The sequence below is a fragment of the Mytilus edulis genome, chromosome 1 (assembly GCF_963676685.1).
Source record: "Mytilus edulis chromosome 1, xbMytEdul2.2, whole genome shotgun sequence".
Taxonomy (NCBI): Eukaryota; Metazoa; Mollusca; class Bivalvia; order Mytilida; family Mytilidae; genus Mytilus; species Mytilus edulis.
This window is the reverse complement of record NC_092344.1, coordinates 60,854,387-60,880,874: the sequence shown is the minus strand read 5'-3', so window position 1 is coordinate 60,880,874 and position 26,488 is coordinate 60,854,387. Positions and strand designations below refer to the sequence as shown.

The following is a 26,488-nucleotide window of genomic DNA, read 5'->3' as shown; positions in this document are numbered from 1 at the left end:
AAATATTTTTGATAGTTGTGGTATGTCCAGTAAATGAAATGCACAGTTTGCTGATAAATTGGTGGCAAAATGTATTGAGCAAAATATCAAAGACCAGTTTTAACAGGAATGCTTTGCTTTTGCTGCAGAATCGCCTAAAACTTCATGCTATCGTATTTTTAAAAAGAATTTTCAATTTAAAAAATATTTTTCTGTTTTATCTTACAAATTCATTTATGCATCATGCAATATAGATGAGGTTGTCACCACTTGTCGATTGAATCTGAAATATGGCAGGATTTACCAAGAGAAGACAGAATCTGCTGTCTCTGTGATTCAAACGATATTGGTGACAAGTACCATTATATGATGAATTGTCGATCTTTTAAGTTTGAAATAAAGAAATGTTTACCTTCATACAGTTGGTCAGACCTTTATATCTATAAATTTGATCAACTGTTTAACTCATCAAATATTGTAATATTAGAAAAACTATGTAAATTTATCAAAATTATAAATGTAAAAGTCAGTCTTCCAAGTTAATTGCATTTTAACATATGTTTAGTAGTAAATACAGTAGTTTTGCATATTTGATAAATAGCCTGCTCTTAAATCCATATCGCGCAACTTTGATGCGCACCCTTTATCGCATACCTTTATCACACCCCTACCCTTTATCGCATACCCTTCATCACACCCCTACTTGGTTTTTTTTTTTTTTGCTTATGAAAAATTTTCCTCAAAACAGATCCAATAGAACGGCCATTCGGTCGTGACGCAATTTATTGAATGACGTCATTGTTTGGTATATGACGTCACGAACGTCAAGTTTTCATATTTTTTGGCACACTAAATGGAACTATAAAAAATACAAAACACACAAAAAAATACAATAGTAAACAAAATATTTTTAAAACAACAGCACGCAAATTGTAAGGTAACCTAGATGCTTCGGATAAGTAATTGAGCAGTTCTTTTAAGGCCTTTAAACAAGACAAAAGTAGAACTGAAGGTAACCCAGTGCTATAGATCAGAAAACAGTTCATATAATATAATACTGTTCTGTTGAAATATATGATAAAGCGTATAAAACATGACAAAAGGCCCTTGGGCTGATATTGGTGTCTTGGGGTGATATGACATATGATACGGATTCTGCCATGTATTGTTCTATATGTAATGAATCACATACTTGTAATAATTGTACCTTATAGTTATAAGTATGTATGTTCTCTATAATTATGTAATTGTAGTTTTATGAAAAATAAAGTATTGATTTCGTATTCGTATATATTCGGTATAACCAGACAATTAACCACTATAGTTAAACGAAGTGGTAGTAAACAATTATTGGTCATTATATTACCACAAATGTTTTACAACTGGAGAATACTCAAAGATTGCTAACTTTTATCTAGAATTATGTATAACTACAAATCTGTTATCTTTTATTTTAATATATCTCTACAAAATGTATATTTTGACAGCCAAAAATTGCATTTTAGTGGGCAGTTATAATGCTGTTAAATCACCAGTTGGCTTAGTAAGCTTTATACTGACGACAAAGAAATCGGGTTTTTTTTTCTGTAGGATTACATATTTACATAAACATTTACCACATCTAGATTGGTGTAGGAAAAACACACATAATATGTCATTGAACGGTGACATGGACTGAATGCCATGCAAAATCAAACAGTGGACTAGTGTTTATAAAATTAGACATGATTTGATAAAATGAATGATGATAGAGTAAATAAAAAAGTTTATTTATGGAGTAAAAAATAAGAATTTGATATGGTATATTTTACAATGGTGCTATTTTTAACAAGACTGTATTAAATTATGAATATTGAAAATGTAAGTTTTGAAAAATTTAAGGAAGAATGATATGACTGAATGTGTCAGATGATAAAAATAAATAACGTACATATAAAATGTTAAAAAATGTATATGGTGTAGAAAATTATTTAATTTTAAATATACCAGTTAGATACAGCCAAGTTTGACGTGGTGTAGCACCCATCAGAATTGAAACTGGTCGTTATTGAAAATAGATTCAGTTTTAACTGTACTGTTGACGTTGAAGATGAAAACAGGTTATGTTAAACTGTCCTGTATATTCTTATATTTGTAATATTATTTTTAACCATGCTAGTATTGTTGTGATGAGATTTTTTTTTTACATATGTCTGATAATGAAAAAATTATATTTCTTTTTACAAATAAAAATATGGTATTTTATATTGCCAAAATCTGATATGAAATTTTAATAATGCGAACATGTAATTTATACTCATGATAGTTGGCTTGTACAAAAATGTATGTGTATCATAATTTAAAAAAAAATAGTGTTATTGTCTCTCATAACTCTTTATAGATCTAGAGGGGCTCTTGTTGTTAACTTGTGTTTTAAAAAGCTGTATATTTTATTTGTTAAGCTAGGTTCACACTACCAATCAGACCAGCTCGATCAAACCCGATCAAGACAAGTTAAGCGATCGGGAGACTGGTCTGATTCAATCGACAAGAATGTTTGGGGTGGTCTACCTTGGTCGTCATCGATTTGCCTTTCTATACGAGAGTTTTTGACATGTCAAAAACATTCGAATAAGGATCGAGAAGCCAAGCACTCGAGAAGAGATCGAGAATTTGTCGAGTAGTGGTCGAATTGATTGGGAAAGGCTATTGTAGAGATCGAGTTTTGTCGGAAAATAAATATTTTACCGATCAGTACTCGATCATTTCGATCTTTGCTCTCGACTCATTTCCGATCATTTCACGATCAACGCCAATATGTTCGATATGTGGTCCAGATTAACTCGACCAATGCCCGATCGCTCACCACAAAAATATCTGCAAAACTATATTGTCTCTTTTTATTTTTAACCTATACAGAAATTCCTCCATGTACAGTACGCGTCTGTACTTTTGCAAGGAGGTGTAAAACTTTAAAAGTGAGACAAAAGATACTAAAGGAACAATCAAACTCAAAGGTTGAAAACAAACCGACACAGCCATAGCGAAAACGAAAGCTGACGAGAAGACAAACATTAGTCTACATAACACAACATAGAAAACTAAAAACTGAACTACACGACACCAAATAAAACCTGGGATGATGTCGGGTGTTCTGGGAGGAAAGTAGATCCTGCATTTTGGCCCAAGAGAGTTTTTCAAAGATGAAAGTAATTGTGCATTAAAACGCACATTAGACAGCTGATGACTAATTTAGCTTTCAAAGTTAGTTTTTAAAAACAAAAATCCATTTTACTTGTTAAATAGGATATTTTTGTTTGACTGTCCGTATTTCCCGTATGTCCAGAAATTTTTGTAGTATAAACATTAGAAGATGTGGTATAATTGAAATGAGACAACTCTCCACAGGAGACCAAATGACACAGAAATTAACGGCTATATGTCACCGTACGGTCGAATGTTTACGAACACTTTTTTTTTCATACTTTTTTTGACGCAATTTTATAAAAAAAAATGAGACGAACGACAAATGATATTTTTATTTGAATTCGTGAAAGATATATGTAAACATTTTCAGAACAGGTATCCTCCAAGAGATTGAAATTCTATTATTGGCCGAATTTTTTGAAAACATGTGACATCTTTACCCCCTTTTTGCAATATTATTAGTTAAAACAAGTACAGTGGAGATCACTTCTAACCTCTCATTAGAACTGTCAGAATAATCTGTTCTAGAACAGCTCTACCTAGAACAGTTCTACCCTAGAACTGTTCTAAGTAGAACTGTCAGAATCAGTTCTAGGTAGAACTGACTAAATCAGTTCTAGGTAGAACTGTCAGGATCAGTTCTATGGTAGAACTGTCAGGATCAGTTCTAGGGTAGAACTGACTAAATCAGTTCTAGGGTAGAACTGTCTAAAACTGTTCTAGGTAGAACTTTCCAAATAAAGGCAACAGTAGTATACCGCTGTTCAAAACTCATAAATCCATGGACAAAAAACAAAATCGGGGTAACAAACTAAAACCGAGGGAAACGCATTAAATATAAGAGGAGAACAACGACATAACACTAAAATGTAACACACATAGACAAAATCCCACGAGAATAACAAATATAACATATATATATAACATCAAAACCAAATACATGAATTTGGGATAGACAAGTACCGTGACACGTCTTATCGCAATGTGAATTTACACTCAAAAATAAGAGAAAACAAACGACACAACGTTATAATGTAATACACACAGAAACGAACTATAATATAACAATGGCCATATTCCTGACTTGGTACCTGGCATTTTTAAAGGAAACAATGGTGGGTTGAACCTGGTTTTGTGGCATGCCAAACCTCGCACTTTTATGGCCATGTGAAATATAACATCAAAATGACAACACAGGACTACAATATAAATAAATTGGAGAACACAATTGACAAAGAATCACACGAACAACAGCCAACAAAAGGCAACAAGTTCAAAATTTTAATACGCCAGAAGTGTATTTTGTCCACACAAGACCTACGTGTGACGCACAGATACAAAAGTTTGAAAGCCGAAACGAGTACAAAGTTGAACAGCATCGAGGACCAAAAGATCAAAAAGGTTGTGCCAAAAACGGCAAGAGTTTTCTGTTAGTTACCAGAAAATCCCTATAATTTAGAGTAATTTATACTTTTGCAAACAGTAAATTTAATAAGATGAATATTAAAAGATGTACATGATAAAGCTGAAGTATTAACTAATTACAGGAAACAACTGAAATACATTTACATAACCAGACATTTGAAACACAAAAGTAGACACATCCGAATACGTTTAAACCTCTACGCCAAGTGACGTCCTATTTGAAACTGAAAAATGACGAAAAAATGACGTCATTTGAATTTGTAAAACAGATCATCAAAAAATGAAAAATGACTTAACATAAGAATGAATAAGATAGAATTAGGATTAATTTAAGATTATATATTTGAACTAAATACTGATATTGCATTTAATAACAAAGCACATTTTAATACTTATTATCAAACTAAGGTAGCAATTAACTATATTATAAAACTATGTCCGGTTTGTTATGAATCTAACTTCAAACGTAAAATATCGTACTGATTACGTTGAACGAAATCAAATCTGATAAATGAAGGCGGTGATTAATTTTCTTTACCATAACACATAAATATAATAGAAAAGACGTCAACACATTTGACAAAATCCGATGAGAATTACAAATATAACATTAAACATTTAAACTAAATACATGAATTTGGGATGGATAAGTACCGTACCACGTCTTATAGTAATGCGAGTTCACACTCGGCAAAACAGTCACAATCGGGAATAAGTCACGTTTGGTAATTAAAAGATTAGACGACATTATGACAAAACACAATCTACCATGTGGTAAAAATGTCCTTAGCTAGTTTGGTCAACGAAACATCGTATGGATCCACCAAATCGTGATGGTGTCCATAAAATTTACGGAGTGTCAATTTTAATCTGTCCTCCTCATAACTTTATTTGTTGGAGCAGTTTCTGCGTAAGGAGCACACTCCTGTATATGAAGTCCGTATAGTGTGAACAAGCACGAGAATAACGTATCAATTGTGATATGTAAACACCATACGAAGGGGCAGAGGGTATGTTACTGCTGAGAAATGGAAAATTGATAATTGGGAAGTTGAAATCGTCCCGTTTATCATAGATTTTCGTGTGAAGTCGTCCATCTACGTCAATATTGAGGAAAAGATCAAGGTATGAAGCAGTCCTTCTAGTATCAGTGGTATCCTTAATTTCAAGTTCACTTGGATATATGAGATGTAAGTATTGGATGAAATATGGGTTATTCAATGATAGAACATCATCAATATATCGGAAAGTAAAATTAAAGAATTTCGCAAGGTGCTTTTTCTTTTTGTCTTTTAGAAGGTTCTGAATGAATTCTGCTTCATACGAGTACAAAAACAAATCAGCCAGCAGGGGTGCACAATAAGTACCCATTGGAATACCGACTGTCTGTTGAAATCAGTTCTAACCGTAGAACTGTCAGCAGAACTGACTTAATCAGTCAGGACTTTGAAACAGTTCTAAATGACGTCACTGCAGTAAAGGCACTTTAGAATTTAGAAGAAAAAATTCAGTTCCAATTACTTTACTATATACTAGCCGATTTTCTATATTTTTTACTGATCAAAAGTTACATGTACAAATATCGAAGTGGATAGAAAGGTTATCCAACTCATCGGAGAAATATTTTTATAAGATTGCATATAGACATCGTGGTTTATGTTGCTTCGTTCCCCGTTCTTCCTAAAAATAACTATGCATTTAATTCATGGAATTTTAATCGTAATTTACCTTGTTTGCCTTGGATTTACATTCATGATTTAAGATTCTGTTTTGACAAATGTTCAAACGAAAATTGTACAGTGGATGAATTATGGGATATTAATGAAAAAGTGTGGTATAACTTAAAAAAAAACTATGTACATTTGCACGGCCATCTCGTCAATTTAGCCAGACTTATCCATAAGTTAAGCCTCGGTCACACCTTACCGGATAAGACGAACGGACGCCTAATGGATGAAAATAAAAGTCGTCCGTTGACAAAATTGTTATCCGTTGGGAGTCCGTTGATGTATGACCAAATAAAACGGACTCTTAACGAATGCATAACGGACATGCAACGGATATGTAACGTACGATAAACGGAAACGTACCGGACAGAACGGATGTCGAACGTACATCGCATAAAACGGACACCTAACGGAAGCGTACCGGATAAAATGGATGAACAAGATATACGTAAAAGTTAAAAGCTACAATAATAATACATGTAAATCGCATAAATATTCAAAATGTTTCTGTGTAACTGGTTTTGGTTTGTTCTTCAAATTGCATTTAAGGGTAATGTCTGGCCTGAATAAGAGCTGCTTGATTGTGAACACGTGCCCTTACTCTAAGATCGATTATGAATAATAAGCATTCATGAACCTTAAGAAATCTAATTGGCATTTCTGACGCGAAATTTTAAATTGCCATTTATCCGTTTTAGATCCGTTCATCGTCCGTTTTATCCGTTATACGTACGGTATAAGTCCGTTTCACATTCGTTCAACATCCGTTTTATCCGTTAGACGTCCGTTAGAAGTCTGTTGGTGAATTTATCTGCCAGACCTCCAACGGATGTATAACGGACACGTAACGGATACAAAACACAAACGAAACGGATGAGTACCGTACAAAACGGAAGTCTACCGTACGTTCAACGGACATTTCATCCGTTGGACGTCCGTTCAAAATTTTGAACATGCTCAAAATTTTACACCGGACAGAACGGACGTCTACGGATAAAACGTACGCTTAACGGATATGCAACGAGTATGGACGGACGTCTAACGGATAAGAACGGACGTCTAACGGACATGAACGGACGTCTAACGGACATGAACGGATTGAAAAATAGTTATCCGTTCGAGCTATCCGTTAAGATGTGACCGATGCTTTATTAACGATGATAAATCATATCTTTGAGTCTGGAACATTAGACAAATATACTCGATCTGAAAATGAATGAAACATTTGCCCCTGGACGTTAGGCTACAAACAAAATCAATCAGTTTTCTTTGCCTTCTTCAAATTATATTAACATTATACTATTCCAAGAAGAGAACTTCTCATACATGTACTTTTCATTCTAAAATAAAGTATATGAATCAGTCCGGTTAGTGTTGGATGATGCCGTTGAATAGTTTTGTTTAAAAAAAACATCACGAACTACTGACTTAAATAGTAACTTTAGTGACGGTTCATTATTATGGATACAGAGAGGAAATAATGGCACGCTAAATTGATATGCACAAAATTTTAGATATGGTTTACATTGTGTCCAAAGTTGGTGTCATCTTTATCATACTATCCGTCCTGACATGGAAATAGTATTGGTTTACAATGAGGTCATATATCATACATGTTTATATTCACATGATAAAGTGTAAATATGTTCAGTTTTGGTTGATGCGGTCAAAAAAATTGTTGATACGACTCAGTTTGATATATTGAAACTACTGAAATTTGTTTACGATTCAATATTTTGAATAAAAAGAGAACATGCTGGTACTAAGATACTCTAAATTGGTGTGGAAATTTTTTTGTAGTCAATATGTTATTTGGTGTTCCAATATTGCTGTCATTTGAATTATGCAATCCATCGTAATATGTAACTATTTACTATGCGGCTATATATATATATATATATATATATATATTAAGATTTACTTAATACAGTGCAAATATGGTCAGTTTTGATTGATGCTGTCACATATGCTTAGTTTTGGTTGATATTGTCAAATAGGGTCAGTTTTGGTTGATGCGGACAAATAATTTTGTTATATGAGTCAGTCTGAGATATCAAAACTACTGAAATTAGTTTACAATTTAAAGTTTTGAATAAAAAGAGGACATGCTGGCACTATAAACTGATGCGAGCATTTTTGTAGTCATTGTTTTCCAATATTGCTTTCATTTATATTCAACAATCCATCCTGATATAAATATATAAGTGATTTAATTTGCGGGTATTAAGATTTACATCATGTACATAATTAAGTGCAAATATGGTCAGTTTTGGTTGATGCAAACAAGTAATTTTGTTATACCAGTCAGTCTGAGGTATTAAAACTACTGATATTTGATTATGATGTAATATTTTGAATAAAAAGAGAACATGCTGGCACTCTTAATTGATGCAAACGACATTAGGTAGCATTGTGTTCCAATATTTCTATGATTTGTATTATACAATTCATCCTTACATAAAAATATTACAGATTTACTATGCGACTATAAGAGTTAATATATAACTTGTATTTTTGTAATAAACTATACGTTGGATTACGAACCTATTGACAACAATATAGATTTAGTCAGGAAAGTTATTCCCAAGCAGAAAACAAAAGTGTCAAGGAATATCCGATCTATATAAAGACTTAACCAATAGAAAAACTTAAACTACTCACAACTCATTTGACCATTACACCTCTGGAAAATGCCTAACTCCAATGTATAGTTAAATATAACTATATATTTATTATGAAACGGTAGGTTAAGTGTCCGGTTCGAATCATGGTTTTTCGGGTGTTTTGGTCGGGTTTTTTTCCAGTGTGACCACTTTGTTTTCGAGGGAATATGATCAAAAATGAAAGCACAGACTTCCTTCCTGACAAGACTTGATACAGAAGGTTAAACAAGGTATGTTAGTATTTCAGATAAAACGATAGAAGTAATCTTACATTTTTTTTCGATGAACGAGTAAAATTTAGCCTTACGATAGATATAAAGTATCGTTCATTTCTATATTCTGTGGTTTGTCACATCTCAAATTACACGTACACACAACCACGTATCCCTTACTCCCATAGACAGGTATTTACGTGCTCGTGTATTTGTATACTGATGAGTCTTATGTAGACGAAACGCGCGTCTGGCGTACTAAATTATAGTACTGGTACTTTTGATAACTATTTACACCACTGGGTCGATGCCACTGCTGGTGGACGTTTCGTCCCCGAGGGTATCACCAGCCCAGTAGTCAACACTTCGGTGTTGAAATGAATATCAATAATGTGGTCATTTTTATAAATTTCCGGTTGACAAAACTTTGAATTTTACGAAAAACTAAGGATTTTCTTACCCCAGGCATAGATTACCTTAGCCGTATTTGGCACAACTTTTTGGAATTTTGGATCCTCAACGCTCTTTAACTTCGTACTTGTTTGGCTATATAAATATTTTGATATGAGCGTCACTGATGAGTCTGGCGTACTAAATTATAATCCTGGTACTTTTGAAAACTATTTGTCTTGTGCGATGACAGATTTGGATGTATTGTTCGACTGGTTGTATTTTATGTAATTTTCAGATGTACGCTAGTTTCATAACTAAGTACCAATCGTACTTTAGCAAAGAACATTTTGATAAGCTATATGAATTTTTGTAAACCTGATTCAGTGTATCGTATTGAATTGTCTCACTAATAATGTGAACATATCTATGTTTATTTATAACTTAATATGTCTTTTTAATATGTATTTGCAGGGTTGTTGTTTATACTGTCATAATGAAAGTACTAAGTCAAGTACCGCCAACTGCACCCTACAACCTACATTTCACCTTTTTTGTAATTTTCGTTACGAGTTTTACCAACTTAATGCGTTACAAAATTAAACTTACCTTCCCTGCTTACAATTTTATGAATATTTAAAAACAAATTAAGTTATGTCCGCATTACAACTCATTATTTCCAACCAAGGTAACCTGCGATATACTAATTGTGAAGTTTATACTTGACTGATATTTTAAAATTTAAATGATTGTAAAGTCATCGATTTCAAAAAGCAAGTTGAAGTTGTGGGCCACTACTATGTAAAGAAAAATATGTATTTGATATTGTCACAATCAATAAAATTACCTGTGTATTTATGTCATATTTTAGTCATCCTTCGTAATGTGAATGGTAGTGTTTAGACGTTTCGTCCCCGAGGGTATCACCAGCCCTGTAGTCACATTTCGGTGTTGACATGAATATTAATAATGTGGTCATTTTTAAAATTTCCTGTTTACAAAACTTTGAATTTTACGAAAAACTAAGGATTTTCTTATCCCAGGCATAGATTACCTTATCCGTATTTTGCACAACTTTTTGGAATTTTGGATCATCAATGCTCTTCAACTTTGTACTTGTTTGGCTTTATAAATATTTTGATATGAGCGTCACTGATGAGTCTTATGTAGACGAAACGCGCGTCTGGCGTACTTAATTATAATCCTGGTACCTTTGATAACTATTAATATTACAATATGAGTAGACGCATGCAACTAAATAAAACTTTTTTTAAGTTTATTTACGAGATTACTCCGAAACAAAGAAAAGCTGTTTTGTCTCGTATCATCACAGATCAAATTGACCTCTTATCCGAAATTTCACTGAACATTTACAAAGGCATATTTCCAAACAAAACCAAATCCGTGAAAGCTCTAGCACCATACAGATCCGTTATATTTAGATTAGGCTCAAAGACAGAAAACCATCGGAGTAAAAAAAAGACTACTGATACGATATAATAAAATTCTACCAAACATCGTGAAACCAGCATTAGGGTATATTTAGTGCCATGGCGAAGGGACTCATACTGATTTCCAAGAGACAATTCGAGGAGATGTCAAAGGATTCAACAAATAATGCAGATAATAACCCTAAAATAGAGGAACGTGTTTAAACTGAAGCAAGTGCAGCAGAAGAGGGGGAAAAAGTTGGTGGAACAACACAGGAGTACTTAACGGACCTCCAGGTGTTTCTGCTCTGAAGAAAAAGAAAAGGACAAATATAAAATGGTTAAAATATTGATTACTTATATTGACAATAAAAAAAGATAACAGTTATAAATGAGAGTTATATTTATTAGTCACAATATCCGAATGGTAACGTTCGAAGGTCATCTAACAACAGGCGTCTCTTTGTATTCACCATTTTGTATTCTTTTTCTTCAACCCTATTGTACAGTTTACGTTTCCTTCCAAGTCTCGAAATCTTTCTAGGCTTTACGAGAGTGATGGCATTTGTCGTTTTATTCAATACTATGTCTTTCATGGTAGAGAAGTTTATGAGGCGCGAATTTTTTACACTTTCTTAAGAGAGTCCGCGAACTTAACAAACCTCTTTTCCAGATAACGTTTTATAGGTGTATGAATTTGGTCCACTGGATACGGAATGGGTGATGTGTCCGTCTTCGGCTGCAATTTCGTTTGTTAATTCACCTAGAAAATTTCCTATTGGAAGATTGTGTTTTTAATTACATGACCTTTATCCACAAAGATTATCGAGTCGGTGTCGACGTAGAGGGTATTGCAAAGTTAGGGTACCAAAAAGCGATAAAAATACATAGCTGAAATTTTTTGGAGTTGCTAAACTTGTACATATAAAAACAATATATTGTTGTTTCAAAGAAACAAAAGTTTTACTTTTTAATACACAAATTCGCGATTAAAAAAAACCAATATGTTTGAGAATAAAACAAATAATATTTACAAGGAACACTATATCTACCAACAAGTTTGTGATGGTGGTGGTAGTCATTTTGATGTTTAGCAATACAAAGATAACACTTGTGGGGTAAAAAAGTTAAAAAGAAAAATATCAAAATTAAACTCCTCTCACGAAAAAAAAATGGAATCAATAGTATGTATTCATAACAATTGAATTATTAAACACGAATGATATAATATATTAACTTGGATAGCTTTTTCTTACTTACAAATAAAATTTTGCCTAAATGTTGGATTTGGGTTTGTAACGGCATCAACACTTAGGCTAAATCATCAATAAAAAGCTGCGATGTTTGAGGATAACTGCCCTAAGAACAATCTAGCATCAATGAAGGCACATATAATATGTCAAAATGCGCATTTGGTGCAGAGAGAATGTTAATGTCATGTTGTTACAACATCACATTGTGCTGAAATCGGTCAACACTGAAAACATCAAGGACAATACTCAAAAAAAGAATGTTCAGATCCACTCCAAAGAAAAAATCGAAAGCATTTATAAATTCATAACATCCGGGAAAAGTCAGTTATACAAAAGCAATTAACGATTTTCACATTCACTACTTCACTCCGGAGTGTACAAATTTTTGACAGGTAACCTACTTAGAACATGTAGAAATACGACGTGCTGGCGTCCTGTCAAGCGAAAGTAACTGAAATAATGTATTTTGTGCCGAAGAATCAGCACAGCTTGAAAACAAGATAGATTGCTCTACGATAATAATATCGTGTATAGAAATACACACAAAAGGGTTAAAAAGGCTGTAAGTTGACAAATAGGTGATTAAAATCACGCTTATTACCGTCGTTTCTGCCTTTTCAATGTGGCTCAATACCTTTGTCGTTGTTAGAACCTCTATTGTCGAAAAATATGTATATAAACGTTGCCCACTGTTTAAATTCGAATAGTTGAAATTAATTCAAAGGAAACTGTCCAAAAATCTTAACGGATCTACACACATGAAACTTTCCCCAATTCACAACACATATACTCTATCAACCTGTCACCACTTGCGGCGGCGGCGGCGGCTATATATATATTTCGATTGGGCTTTTATTATATATTCCCTCTGGTTTATATAATCCGTTCATCCTATTTTGACTCTTTATAATTCAAGAGTCTACCCTAAATTGAGGTAAATTAAATGGCCTTCCAAATACTTTTCGATCCCTAACATCACTGACGAGACATTAATTGTCGAAATCCGGATATGGTGTACAAAATTTAGCACCTCATTTTGTGGTTTACCATCTTTGCCGCAAGTTTATTGTTTTTATTTTGTTACACCTTGTGATCAATTTTTTTGGCAATCGCCAATGGCAGTCAGCAGGGTTTAAGAACATCAGTTGTTCGACCTGCTAGTCAAATGCGTTTTGTTAAAATATATTTTTTCACTCTTTTGGTCTTTTGGAAAATGTTGTTTGTGCTGTATTTAGACCCTTCTACAACGAAATTTGTTACATGCACACGTATACAAATTGCGGTTTTTATCCAACGCAATCATAGGTTTGAACGTTGTTCTCAATTTAGACTTGTTTATATATATATATATATATATACCACTCGTCTAAACAACTACCCAGCAATGTTAGATCTGTAAATTTGCTTTCGCAAATTTTTTGTTCTTCCCTTGCCGGGATTCGAACCCATGCTACTAAGATATCGTGACACCAAATCGCCTGCACTGCAGCCGTCCGGCTAGACCACACGACCACCTGGGCTTCATATATATTATCAGCAGGAGCAATAGACTTTCCCCGCGAAACATGTTACTTTAAATGCAATGGTAAGTATACGAAATCCAGCAAAAATATTGTTCAGGGGATACTCTAAAAAAACTGTTTCATTTGAAAAAGTAATGTTGGTGTCGTTATTGTTATGCACGATTACAACTTTGTATCTGCAACTGTAGCCTTGCCGACTTAAATAGATTGTGATTTTTTAAACATTTTCTTGCCGCCTTCTACACTTTTGCATTTTTATCCTTAACAGTCAATTGAATAGATTTGCGTATAAACTTTGTGTTGAAATGAACAACGTCGCAGTGAAAGTTCACGGGCTGTTTCAGTGGTTAGAACACCACTTTCTTGTTGATCAATGCTTTTTGAATAGTGAAATATGATCGCCCTCCCGTTTTTATCTTGGGTTGGAATTCCCTTTGTAAATGGCTGGATCGACCCCTGCGTCGTCAGTGCACTCAATATTACAATTCCATGAAAATAGTACCAGTCTCGGAACAGGGGTTAAAGCTCATGTTTTGATGATAACAGTCCCATCCATGTTCATGGGGGTTAATTATCGACACCGCGAAAAAAAAACGTCCATACTTAATGATTCCTAAGATCTCTGTTATTATATTTGTGTAAAAGAAAAACATCTTGGAACTCGATCGTTTGTCATTTTTGTATGTTTCTGTTGAAGACATAGATTTTTTAATTTTAACTATTTGAGTACACTTATTCTTACATTTCAACTGAGCCTGGCGAACAGTCTTAAATATATTTCCGACATAGACATGTTGGTTGATAATTGTTTTTTTGGTTGGTTTTTTTTCTCGAATATTTGTGATTCTTTTCTATTGATACCAAAAACGTAGACAAAAGTGTGTGTCCTATTCAGAAAAAAAATCAAAATTATACCGAACGGCATGTTATTTCATGAAGAATAAATAGCTCAAAAACACCCGTCCGCTGTATTTCCTTATTCTCTTCAAAACAAAATAAAAGAGAGAAAGTATGTCTGAGCATAAACATGCCAACATGCTCCGTGGTTGATTGCACCTTTCCTTACAAAAGTATTGCTGACTTTTTTTCAGCAAGTGTCCCAATCTACAATAGCTACTGCAACGACAATCGCAATATTGTGTGTGCCTCATGTTACATTTATTTTTTAAATAATGTTAGTTCATTCTATCAAATGAGTTGTACGAATACAATTACAGCATTTTCAACATTGATAACACCGAAAACAATTATAATTAATGCTAACACATTGCTGCAAATATATTAGAAAAAAATCGTTGTTCAACTACAGAAAACATCACTATCATTACTTTGTTTTTGATCGACAGATTATTTTTACACTTTGAGAAAGCCCAAGATTTAAATGCTACCTTTTAGTGCAAGTGAAATCCTTATCGTAGGTGTATGGTAGTTTCCGCAAATGTCTATTAGTATGGACAAGAGGATATTTATTTTTATTCAGATTGAGTAAGAATATAAAAAGTATACCAACTTTAACCTTTTTATTCATGTAATAGTTCATTTAATATATGTTCTGACTGTTAAAGGAAAAAAAGTGTTATAGTTAGTAAGATATTCTCTGCTTTAGGTTTGCCTTTTGTATACCAAAGCAAGTTTGACATGCTGACTGGTGCCTTTTGCTTTGTTTGACATGCTGACTGCTGTTCTTCCAACGGGAACTACCTGTAATTTAACGTAATAGCGTATAAAATACGGATAGATAACGGTCTCCAGCTGAATGTTTCTTTTTCTAAAAAAAAAAATTGGCGGCATTTTTGTGGAAAAAAGATTTTCCAAAGACAAATTTAAGTTGTACATGTTCCAGACCGTATGAGTATTTGGACCGTACGCGTACGGTCTGACTAATATTAAGAAGTTGGTCACGTTTATCAGATACAAATGTATATAACAGATCAACATAGCTTACATCTCAAATTAATGTAAAAAGTTCAATAGTAATTGAAATAAAACAAAATAATGTTATAAAAAATCACGTTTATTTAATCTGTTAATCTCCTGTATTTAGCATGTCAGTAATTCATATATTAAAGCCAAGTATGCTAATTAAAATTGAAGTTATCGGAAGTAAACTTAGAGTGGGAAGACAATCGTTTTAGAATATTAAGGAACTTTACAAAAAAAATGCAAAGCAACGTGCATGAACAAATTATGTTACTGTAAAAAAAATATGACGTTCTTTGTGGAAGTCAGTGTCACCTTGAGTACCAAAATAGGAATCACGGATATAAAAATAAACACATATTTAATTTCAATTGTTCGCTTAATCATTTCATCCATATACATGTAATAAAATCAATTCGTATAACTAAAAATAATGATTTTGATAAATATTTGTTTAAATTTAACCAATTTGATCCCAAAACATCAACATTACCGTACGCGTATACTCATACGGTCCGACCGTACGCGTATGGTCGGACCGTACGAGTATACGTATACGGTCCGGACCGTACGCGTACGGTCCAAATACTCATATGGTCTGGAACATACACATAAGACATTACATTTATACGTCATATCACAAATATTACTGACTTTGTATAGTTTCTGAGTAGTTGCGGCTCAATAAGATTGGTCTCTTCGTTTAGTAGTAAAGATAGTAGTTCTAGTTTTATTTCATTATGATAGCATTGCCCATAGACTTGAGGTACCTGTTTGAATTTATTAACCCTCAACATTCTACATAAGTTACAAATTAAAGCTATGTAATATGTTCTGTAAAGCACGATTATTGTTCAATCTATATGAAATATCTAAAAAATATCATTAGGGGGTCACAAGAAACTTTCAATCGACCCTGAATATTTGAATTCTTATTCATCTGCTTTAAACAGAACTATAAACTTTTCAAACATTTCACTTCTAAAAAACTTTCTGGTTTCTTTCAAAAATTTTATAATTAAAGGATCAGTTATCTGTTCCACTAAACATTAACTTTTGGTTATCTAACAATATAAGAAAGATAACTCTAGCATTCTTATAAAACAGATAGAGTATACGTTAGTGTTTAAACTGTGGGTACAAGAAGGCAAGTTATTTTATACATGTAATCATCTTGAAAAAGGTGACATAAAAAAGAATATACTATAAGTTAATTTTGAAGCCCCTCATATATATATGATTAAAAGTATTCAAAACACTATATCTACTTTAAATATGTGCAAGGTATGATATAAACGAGTCTAAATTGAAAACTACGTTCAAACCTATGATTGCGTTGGATATAAATCGCAATTTTTATACGTGTGCATGTAAAACAAATTTCGTTGTAGAAGGGTCTAAAAACAGCACAAACAACATTTTCCAAAAGACCAAAAAAGTGAAAAAGTATATTTAAACAAAACGCATTTGACTAACAGGTCGAACAACTGATGCTCTTTAACCCTGCTGACTGCCATTGGCGAATGCCAAATAAAATTGATCACAAGATGTAACAAAATGGATCTTAATATAAAGTTAATACTTAACAGAAAAAAAATGTTTAACTTGTGGCCCCGATGTTATGCCACAAACATACGGTGTCAATATGTTTTTAGTACACCAGATCCGGATTTCAACAATAAATGTCAAGTTATGATATATATATCTATATATTGAAATAAACTAAAATTTCTTTTTGACATCCACTGGCAAATATTTTATGTACATTTTGAAAGCACTGCTTACAATGCAGTCGAAGAGTGCTGTAATATGAGCTCACTGAGACACTGGATATAAACTTTTGTGTCAAAATTGATAAGGGAACCACTTAAAAGTTTCATCACTCAGCCACACTTTTAAAACGTGTTCACAACTGATCAGACTTTCCAATGAATGTCGGAAGAACTTGGATAGTTTATGAGATACATGTAGATTATATGTTTTAATTGCATTTAAACTTTCCTTGACAGCAGATCTGTGGTTACTCTTAATAGTCGCATTCTGTTGATATGCCCGTCTGCGTATGAATACTTGTATATTTGTTCATCGTAACATGAGTTACTCTGGAACCTTTGTTGTAAATAATGCTTATATATACTATACCGTTGAACGCCAGGTACGTATTTCTGATCTGAGAAACAGACAAAATATGCCATTCTGTTTCAATTTCAAATGTGATATATTTGATTTTTATAATTCAAAAGAGACTTTCAGCAACAGTCTACAGTGACACAAAAAACCTTACAATTTCACTGGATACCAAAATTACCCGTGTATTTTTCTTGCATGTACATGTATTTACAAAGTTACAGTTGTGCGTATTTACTCTTTTCTTACGTGCTTGATTTTTATCTGACTCAGCCCGAACTAGTGAATAAGGATCGGATGTAAATAGAAACAATGAACGCATGATGATGGCAGTAAATCACAGGGCAAATGGGACAAGGTGAGCTAATAAAAAGGACAAGATTTTGTATTTATACATTGTGTAATAGGTCAAATTTATTCGATCAATGTATGTTCACTTGTTTGTGTTAATATGTCTTTTGATCAGCCATTTCAATTGATATTTCATAGGGTGTCTTTCTATGTTGAGATGTTACACTATTGTTTCGGGTAGTTGTGACTGTTGGTACTTATTTAAACGTTTTAAGCTGTTGCATTTGTTTGCACTAGTCCTGAGTCAGGAACCTGATGCTCAGTGGTTGTCGTTTATTCAATGATTATATTTATAAGTGTTTCTCGTATCTTTTTTGCACAGATTAGACCGTCGGTTTTCCAGTTTGGATGGTTTTACACTAGTACGTTTTGGGTGTGAGCCGTGGCTCCGTGTTGCAGACCGTACTTTTGATCTATAATGGTTTACTTTTACAAATTGTGACTTGAAGGCAGAGTTGTCTCATTAGCACTCATGTAACATCTTCTTATATCTGAAAACGGGAACGACCAGGAAGCCAATAAGCTTCCATATGAAACTGATAAAATATTTCATTAAACAAATTCCTGAAAAAAATAACCTTCTATTGGCAAATATTATCGACATATATTCTATAAATAGGGAATAATACATCATCAGTTATGAGTTTGCAGGCGAGTAAGTTGCATGAGAAAGGGCATCCCGTTTAAAAGCGTTACTATATTAATCCAAACCGTATTCGGTTTTATTCCTAAATTAATGTTGATACCAAGTTTCCAATTGTTTCAATTCTATTTGTTGTAAATTTGGCTGTCCTCGTCTTTAAAATGCAAGAAGTATTTGCCACTGGACATTAACAAAACGCCAATCAATCACTCTTATTGAAACTGTTAATAGCCAGTATCTGCTCTTAAGAGAGCTATCTCATATTTGATAAGTAACCTTACCCTAAAAAGGTTTGCGTTGTTATTTTTTAAAGCAGGATAAAACAAATGCAATATGTGTACACTATAGGAAAATATAAATTACTACGAAACAACTTAAAAACCGCTTATACTTACAATCTTATTTTTTTTATTTAAATTCCCACTTTTTGGGTATGTATATACTTCATTGAGACAGTATATCGGTACAATTTTCTACCATAGATAACGCAATTTAGTCTTATTTTTACTTTTTGAAAATTTGGATTCACCCAAAAATTATTTTTATCCTGCATTCAGCCAACTGTTGTTCCAATAACAGGAACATGTATACAAGAAAATGTTGCAGTATTTTTATAGAATACAAATTGTAAAATTAAATATCCTTTCTCTTCGTTTAGCACATTGTAATATAAGGTCACAGTTGAGCTTCGTGGTTTTTTTTTTTGCGGTCTGGTTTAATCAATGTCAATATAATCATTGATTGGAATTGAAAAATTCTAAAAGTTAACGCGTAATAAAACAAGGACCATAAGAAAGTATATATTTAACAGTACAGGTTACATCACAGTAAAAAAAAATCAACTACATGTAGCAATCTCTTTTTTACCTACTTCTAAATGTAAGCTAGTACAAATAAATGGTATATATGCTTTCTGCAATCTACGAATATTGAATATCAAATGTATGTATATATGTCATTGAGAGCGCAACTTATTAAAACAAAAATGTGTCCATAGTACACGGATGCCTCACTCGCACTATCATTTTCTGTGTTAAGTGGACCATGAAATTGGAGTAAAAACTATAATTTGGTATTTAAATTAGAAAGATCATTATCACAGGAAACATGAATACTAAGTTTCAAGTTGATTGGACTTCAACTTCATCAAAACTACCTAGACCAAAAACTATAACCTGAAATTTGCACTATCATTTTCTATGTTTAGTGAACCCTGAAATTGGGGTCAAAACACTAATTTTGCATTAAAATTAGAAGGCACGTGTGTACTGAGTTTCAAGTTGATTGGACTTCAACTTCATCAAAAACTACCTTGACCAAAAGTTTTAACCTGAAGCGGCCGGGACGAACGGACGCACAGACCAGAAAACCTAATGCCCCTCTACAATCGTAGGTGGGGCATAACAAAGACTCTATAGCCAATGATAAGTCTTTTAAATCAAAATCTTCAGGACCTTCAACTTCTAGATCATGGACCTTTGGTATACTCTTAACGACCAGTTGCATATAAACAAGTCATTCAAAACGAAAATTTAACATAAAAACCAAGCGTAACGTATATGTATGCGTGTATGTAGTACATGATGTACATAGATGTATGTTTTAATCTGAGTGATTATAGCTACCTAAATATCATATTAAATACCCTACAACTTTTATCTTTTATTTCAAATGCATACATGTATGTATATGTATCAGTTTTCCAATTGACAGATCAGTAGTGCATAAAGTCAAGATCCATTAAATATAATTTGTAACAAATTCTTGTTGATTTAATCTGTACTCAAGAACATTTGAATTTCTTCAGTGTTAATCCATTTCGCGTGATTTTATCACTTTAAAATTGATTATTTAATGAGATTTGAAATGGCCAACATTTTCAATGTATATACCTTTGTACTTCTCCGCTAAGGAAAACCAATACCTTTTCAGTCATGTTTGCAATTGATTCAATATGGAAACTCATTGAAAAGAAATTCTATATTTCCTGAATAACAATTACAATTTAACACTAATCAATTTTTACCTTTTAATCTTGAATTTATGAATAAAAAATCAAAATAATATATAAATATGAAAAGGAATGAATCTCCATAAAATAAGAAGTAATGCATAAAATTTCGGATGTACTTATATGAAATGAAGATAAATACAAGCCAAATAATCCAATAACAAATATTGGACTTAAATCCTTTAAAAGGATACAGTCGAGTATTGCATTGAGATAAGTTAGATAAGAGTAACGACTTTTGAGATTTCTAATGAAAACAAGCGTTTAGAACAACCCGATTATTCCGTCTTTTATTACTTCCTGTCTTTGTCATAGTAAGGTGAATAATCTATGTTGTCTCAAAGTTCCTTCAGACGTTTGTTATTTAATAACTACCATAACTACTGACTAACTCCTTCGGAAATAGGATGTATGTACTAGGAATCTAATCATAATCCAAACACATCTTAAAACGTCGGAACCACCTTTTGGCTAAATCAGTTAGATGAACACCACTCTCATGCTTTTAGATGTTTCCGTGTCAATACCTTATATTGCACATTTTGAATAAATCTTATTGTATATATTCAATACCCTTGGTCTTTCAAATAGTCACCAACTTTTGAAATCATGTTATAGCACCCTCCAGGGTGTACTCCGTCCTCATAGACTCCGACTATTAAACATGTCTTACACTTGAAAATAACGCAACCAAATCCAGTAGCTATTTCCCGACCAACCATGATAGTACTGTCCATTCGGGTACACGTGTAACGTTTATTGTTCAAACATATTCCTTCATTTCTGATTTTTGTCGAATCAACAAAGGCGGGAATGATTTCACGAAGTTCTGCTGGTGAAACGTAGAATCCAGTAGACGTCGCCCATGATTTCCCGTCATTCCCTAAAATGGCAGCACGTGAAACGTAGTTACTATCCAAAAGAACGTTGTTTACGTATTCTTTCCAAGTACATGGCATCTTTAAAATGGAAACAGCATCAAAAATGAAAAAGAAGATAAAAAAAGATCAATTTCTTGCTTGTTTACCTTAAAATGAACAATCCGTCATTGAATGTCAAATCAAATAAATCGTTGCAAGTTTCAGTTCAATTAAAAAGCGGCAATTAGCACGCACAAAGGGTTATATTCTAAATATATACAATATATCCAATAAAAGATTTTGGACAATGCTGCAATTGTTATATCCAGTAGAAATATCTATACAACGAGATTTAACATCAGAGCATTCAAACGATTTTGACTTTGGAGAATTTAAAGCCCGGTAATGTGCAGCCATGTTTTACATCCCCATGTTAATACAAACATTAACAAATAGGTCCTTATGTATGTAATCAAACATTAAGTTTATGTTCAAAAGTTAATAAGATTAAGATCAAAGCAATCCACGACCAATATAAGACGTCTTTACCACATTATCTACGATTACTTTATATTTAAAATATATGCATCTCAGATCATTATTCTAACATAAAATTGCAATACAAGAGATTTTTATATCTTATTTAAACATAAATTTCAATCGGTTGGATTGATTTTAAAATGTTTTAAACATCACCACTATCAAAAATTAGTTTTAAAATTCCGAAAACCATAAAAATTCATTTTATAAACTCATAAATGTAATTTTAACGCATATTACATTTAGATTTTTAAAATGTCGATGAATTTAACAAAATCCTAGATATAATCTCACCTTAAACCCTAACTCAAAGATAGGACATGCATACCATCCGTCATTTCATAGATAAAATGATCGGCAAATCTTTTGACTGAGTATTAGATCAATAGTAAAATCTTCACATAGTTCGGTTAATACTCTGTATCTATGCTTGGTCGTGCCGTCTTACAATTAAAATTTGTTTTTACAAAGAAACTTTTACTTTAAATGAAATTTATACGATATGTTTGCCAAGACCTGATTTTAATTTATTGCTAGTAACAATGTTCTTTTTGTAAACTAGACAAACAATCGTTTTGTAAATTTGATTTGTACAAAGAACTAAAATGTTCAGTTTTTCAAATTTTAAAACACCCTACCTGTGATTCGACGAAAAAAGGGGGGATTTCGTTTCCCTTTTCATTTTCCTCTACGTGAATTTTCCTTCCCATGTTAAATTCCACTTGCAGATATTCTCATGTCTGAATGACTTATTAACTACACGACTTTTCAATCGAACCTAAATTGTCCCAGTCAATGAATGATTTTAATGTGTCAATCAATGGCCACAGCTACACTGTTTTGAATTTCATACTATTTTGAAAATACAAGGACAGTTGATTTTTTCAAGTTAAATTTCAAGGCCAATCTTTTCACCAGTAGGACAACACAGTATAACCGTGTGTAATATTAACGACGATTCTGTCAGTGTATTCTTTTATTAAACAATTTAAGATAAAATCTTTAAACTTTTGTTTTTAAAGAAATGACACAATATCAAAATAAAGCAAATTTGATAATTAAAACTATCAAAAGATCTGATATTGGTTCTGGTCTAGAGGTTTTACGGTATACTGTTGCGTGTCTTTGATTAAAGTGGTTGAACCTATGTTTAAAATTTCATTTAATTATGTGTATTAAATGCCAAGGTCCTCTTCACAAGAAGAGAAGTTAATTGTAAAAATTTTAAAAAAATTAGTATGTATAACTTAAATGACGTAATATATCGTATTTTCTTTCTGAAATCATTCATGCATTCAGGTTTTTATAATTTACAAACTTCCATATAGGGTAAGTTGTGAAAGAATTTGATCTACATGTACCTTGTATTTTTTTGTGATTTATATTCTTAAAAATATTTTTAAGTAGCGGTAAACTTATTTCGACGAAAGCTCGACTAAAACATTTAAAATAAACTAGACTAAGTTATAAATGAAAGTGCAAGATCGTGTTCCACAATATATGATTTAGAACATTTAGCCGTGCAACGTTCAGTGGCAAATATTACATGCAAAGGTTACTATCATTTGTTGGAATTAGCCTTTAAATGTGCAAGACCCACGCGCTAAGTCGACTTTATATATTCTAGCTAAAAAGATAACCATCCTTCTTTGAACACATTTTATATATGGTTTTAATCAAATTCGCGTAGCCTTTGCTCTTACATGTACATGTTTTAGTCAAGTTGCAACACATGCCGATTTTAAATAAAATCTTATTGTATTCTTAATTGTAGAAAATTTGACAAGATTAACTTAAACACAGAAAACCAGTCATTTCGACTTTGTTTTGTCCCGTCCAGGGTCGAATCCACATCATTTACACACGAGAGGATAGTCCTTAAAATTAACTATTAGTATATATGCATTAAAATGACGAAAATATGAAATGTTTTACCGGGAATCCTTCTAAAATGAAATTTTAGGAAACATACCTCAGTATCAGTTAAAATAGGAGGCAATTCCACCCGTCTGCCTTTCTCTACGTTCCTATTTGATTCTAAAGTCACCATTTTTGTATGTTTAATCCGATCATCAAACACAAATTTGAATTCTGTATAAATATTGTGTAGAGATAGATGGATAGGATAAACGGTGTTAAATATCGAATCAAAACTTAAGATTACATGTATTGTAAATCAGATGATAATATTTTGAACGGAATACAATAGGTTGACAGAACATTTTTATGGTTCACTTGACGATCAGGGCGCTTAATCAAATAAAATGTTTAGCATGGATAAAGAACAAAGTTGTGATTTAATTGATGAGGGTACCAGTACAAGAGAAGCATACAATAATCCAGTTTGTATAGCCCTATTCTTGGGGATAAATAAACACAAAGGCGGTTATATTGTTTACTTTTCTATTGCACTTCAATTTATTTACCTCTTAAGACTTTAAATGTGTTTAGTTGTATACTCATAAGATTTCTCACAACCTGTCAGACTTTTAAATTTTTCTCCGTAACTACCAACGGTTTTCTTTGAACAACGTTACCTGACGTTATTTATACTTATTGTTCTTTCTTGGCATCCGTAAACTTATCAGCAGAAAGGCAGACGGATGCTGTGTGTATACAATTTAAAAGTTCCAATGAACTACATTTTGATCTTCCTGTCGTCAAATAGTCCTATTTTGTGAACGGATTATGGTTTACTTTTACAAATTGTGACTAGAAGGAGAGTTGTCTCATTGGCACTCATACCATGCCCATCTTCTTATATCTATATATGACGTATGATGGTTTACTTTTTTTTTTCCAAATTGTGACGTGGATGGAGAGTTGTATCATTTCCAGTGATACCACATCCTTATATATCTAGCCTACTGGTGAGGGAAAAAATACCCAAAAACCACCCGTACTGTAAAGTTTGTTTTAAAAATAAGAAATTAACATACATATGTAATGACAGATTTTGTGAAATAGAAATGCACCACTCACATAGTTTTGATAATATTTAGGTCTTCTGTTTCGACTTTGATGAAACATCCAGACTTCCAAATTTTGTTTCTCGTTCTATAATATTGACTGTGTACTTAAACCAAAGCCTCGAGAGTAGAAACACAGTTTAAAAACAGGAACGAGATTTTAAAAGAAGTCTCATTTCAATGACACCCCTCCCCCGGTGATTGGAAAAAATAAATATATATTTGGTTGCACAAAATAATTCCTCTTTTTATGGAACAAAGCCCCCTTTTTCAAAAATCCGCGATTCCCTCTTGCATTTTACTTTACAGTTTTAAAAAATACCTACAATTTACTAGTGACCTCTTGAATCTTTTGAGATTATAAAAAAAATAGAGGAATTATATGTTTCCATATTCTTTCAATTGGCTTAGACAGAGTTTTGCTCGATTTTTATTTTTGAGCACTATTCAAAGACCAAGATGTATTTTCAGATGCAAGTTATTCGACCTATTTAATATTTATGCAATCTTAGCACAACATTTAGGCCTCAAAACTGCATAGCACGACAGACTTTTATCTGAGCAACCTTACATGCTAACATATTAATAATAGCTGGTTAAAAGAAGATATAATATTAATTGTATAGTAACTTAAGGTATGACAACATTAATTTCAAGTTAACAGTAAAATAAATATTCTTACCGCATGCATCTTAGCAAATTTTCTCATTTTCGGTTTCAATATTTATATTTCCCGTACAGATGATATATGTTAAATATATTTATAGTTGGAACAAAGAGATTATTCATAGCTTAATCAAATTAATATGTTTGAATACATTCATTCGTGAGACTGGTCAGTTTAAAGCGATTATATTTTAAATTAATCTAATTTTAATTTGTACAACATAAACATTGCCAAGTTAAAAGATTGTACTGACAAAATGTAAGCTGTGGTTTTGATTCGGATGAGATATATATTTTTGATCATTCAATGCTTTAAGCTAAGGATATCTCAATCGAAATTTTTAAAAAGGGGTATGATATAAAACACAATGGAAAATATATTGCATAACTTTGGCATCGAAAGAACGAGAACAAAATTCTAAAAAGATACAAATTTTACTTATAAGATTATACTAGGTAATTTGCAGTGTAATTTTAATCTTGAATTGAGCGTTTGAAACAAATGTCACTGTTATTTCAATTTGCACAATGCGCACATACACTGTCTGTTATAAAGTTATGCTTTTGTTAACTTTTCTGCATAACATAGCGCTTTAGACAGTGGCCAATGTTA

General features: G+C 32.5%; 1 protein-coding gene across 1 annotated transcript in view; it reads right to left on the bottom strand.

The window, feature by feature from the left end:
* Positions 1-10,293, bottom strand: part of LOC139514847 (uncharacterized) — a 276,626-nt gene extending 266,333 nt beyond the window's left edge. Inside the window, exon 1 of the mRNA XM_071304452.1 lies at positions 10,192-10,293. The gene's annotated coding sequence lies outside the window, so the exon portion shown is untranslated. The remainder of the gene's footprint in view (positions 1-10,191) is intronic.
* Positions 10,294-26,488: the final 16,195 nt, after the last annotated feature.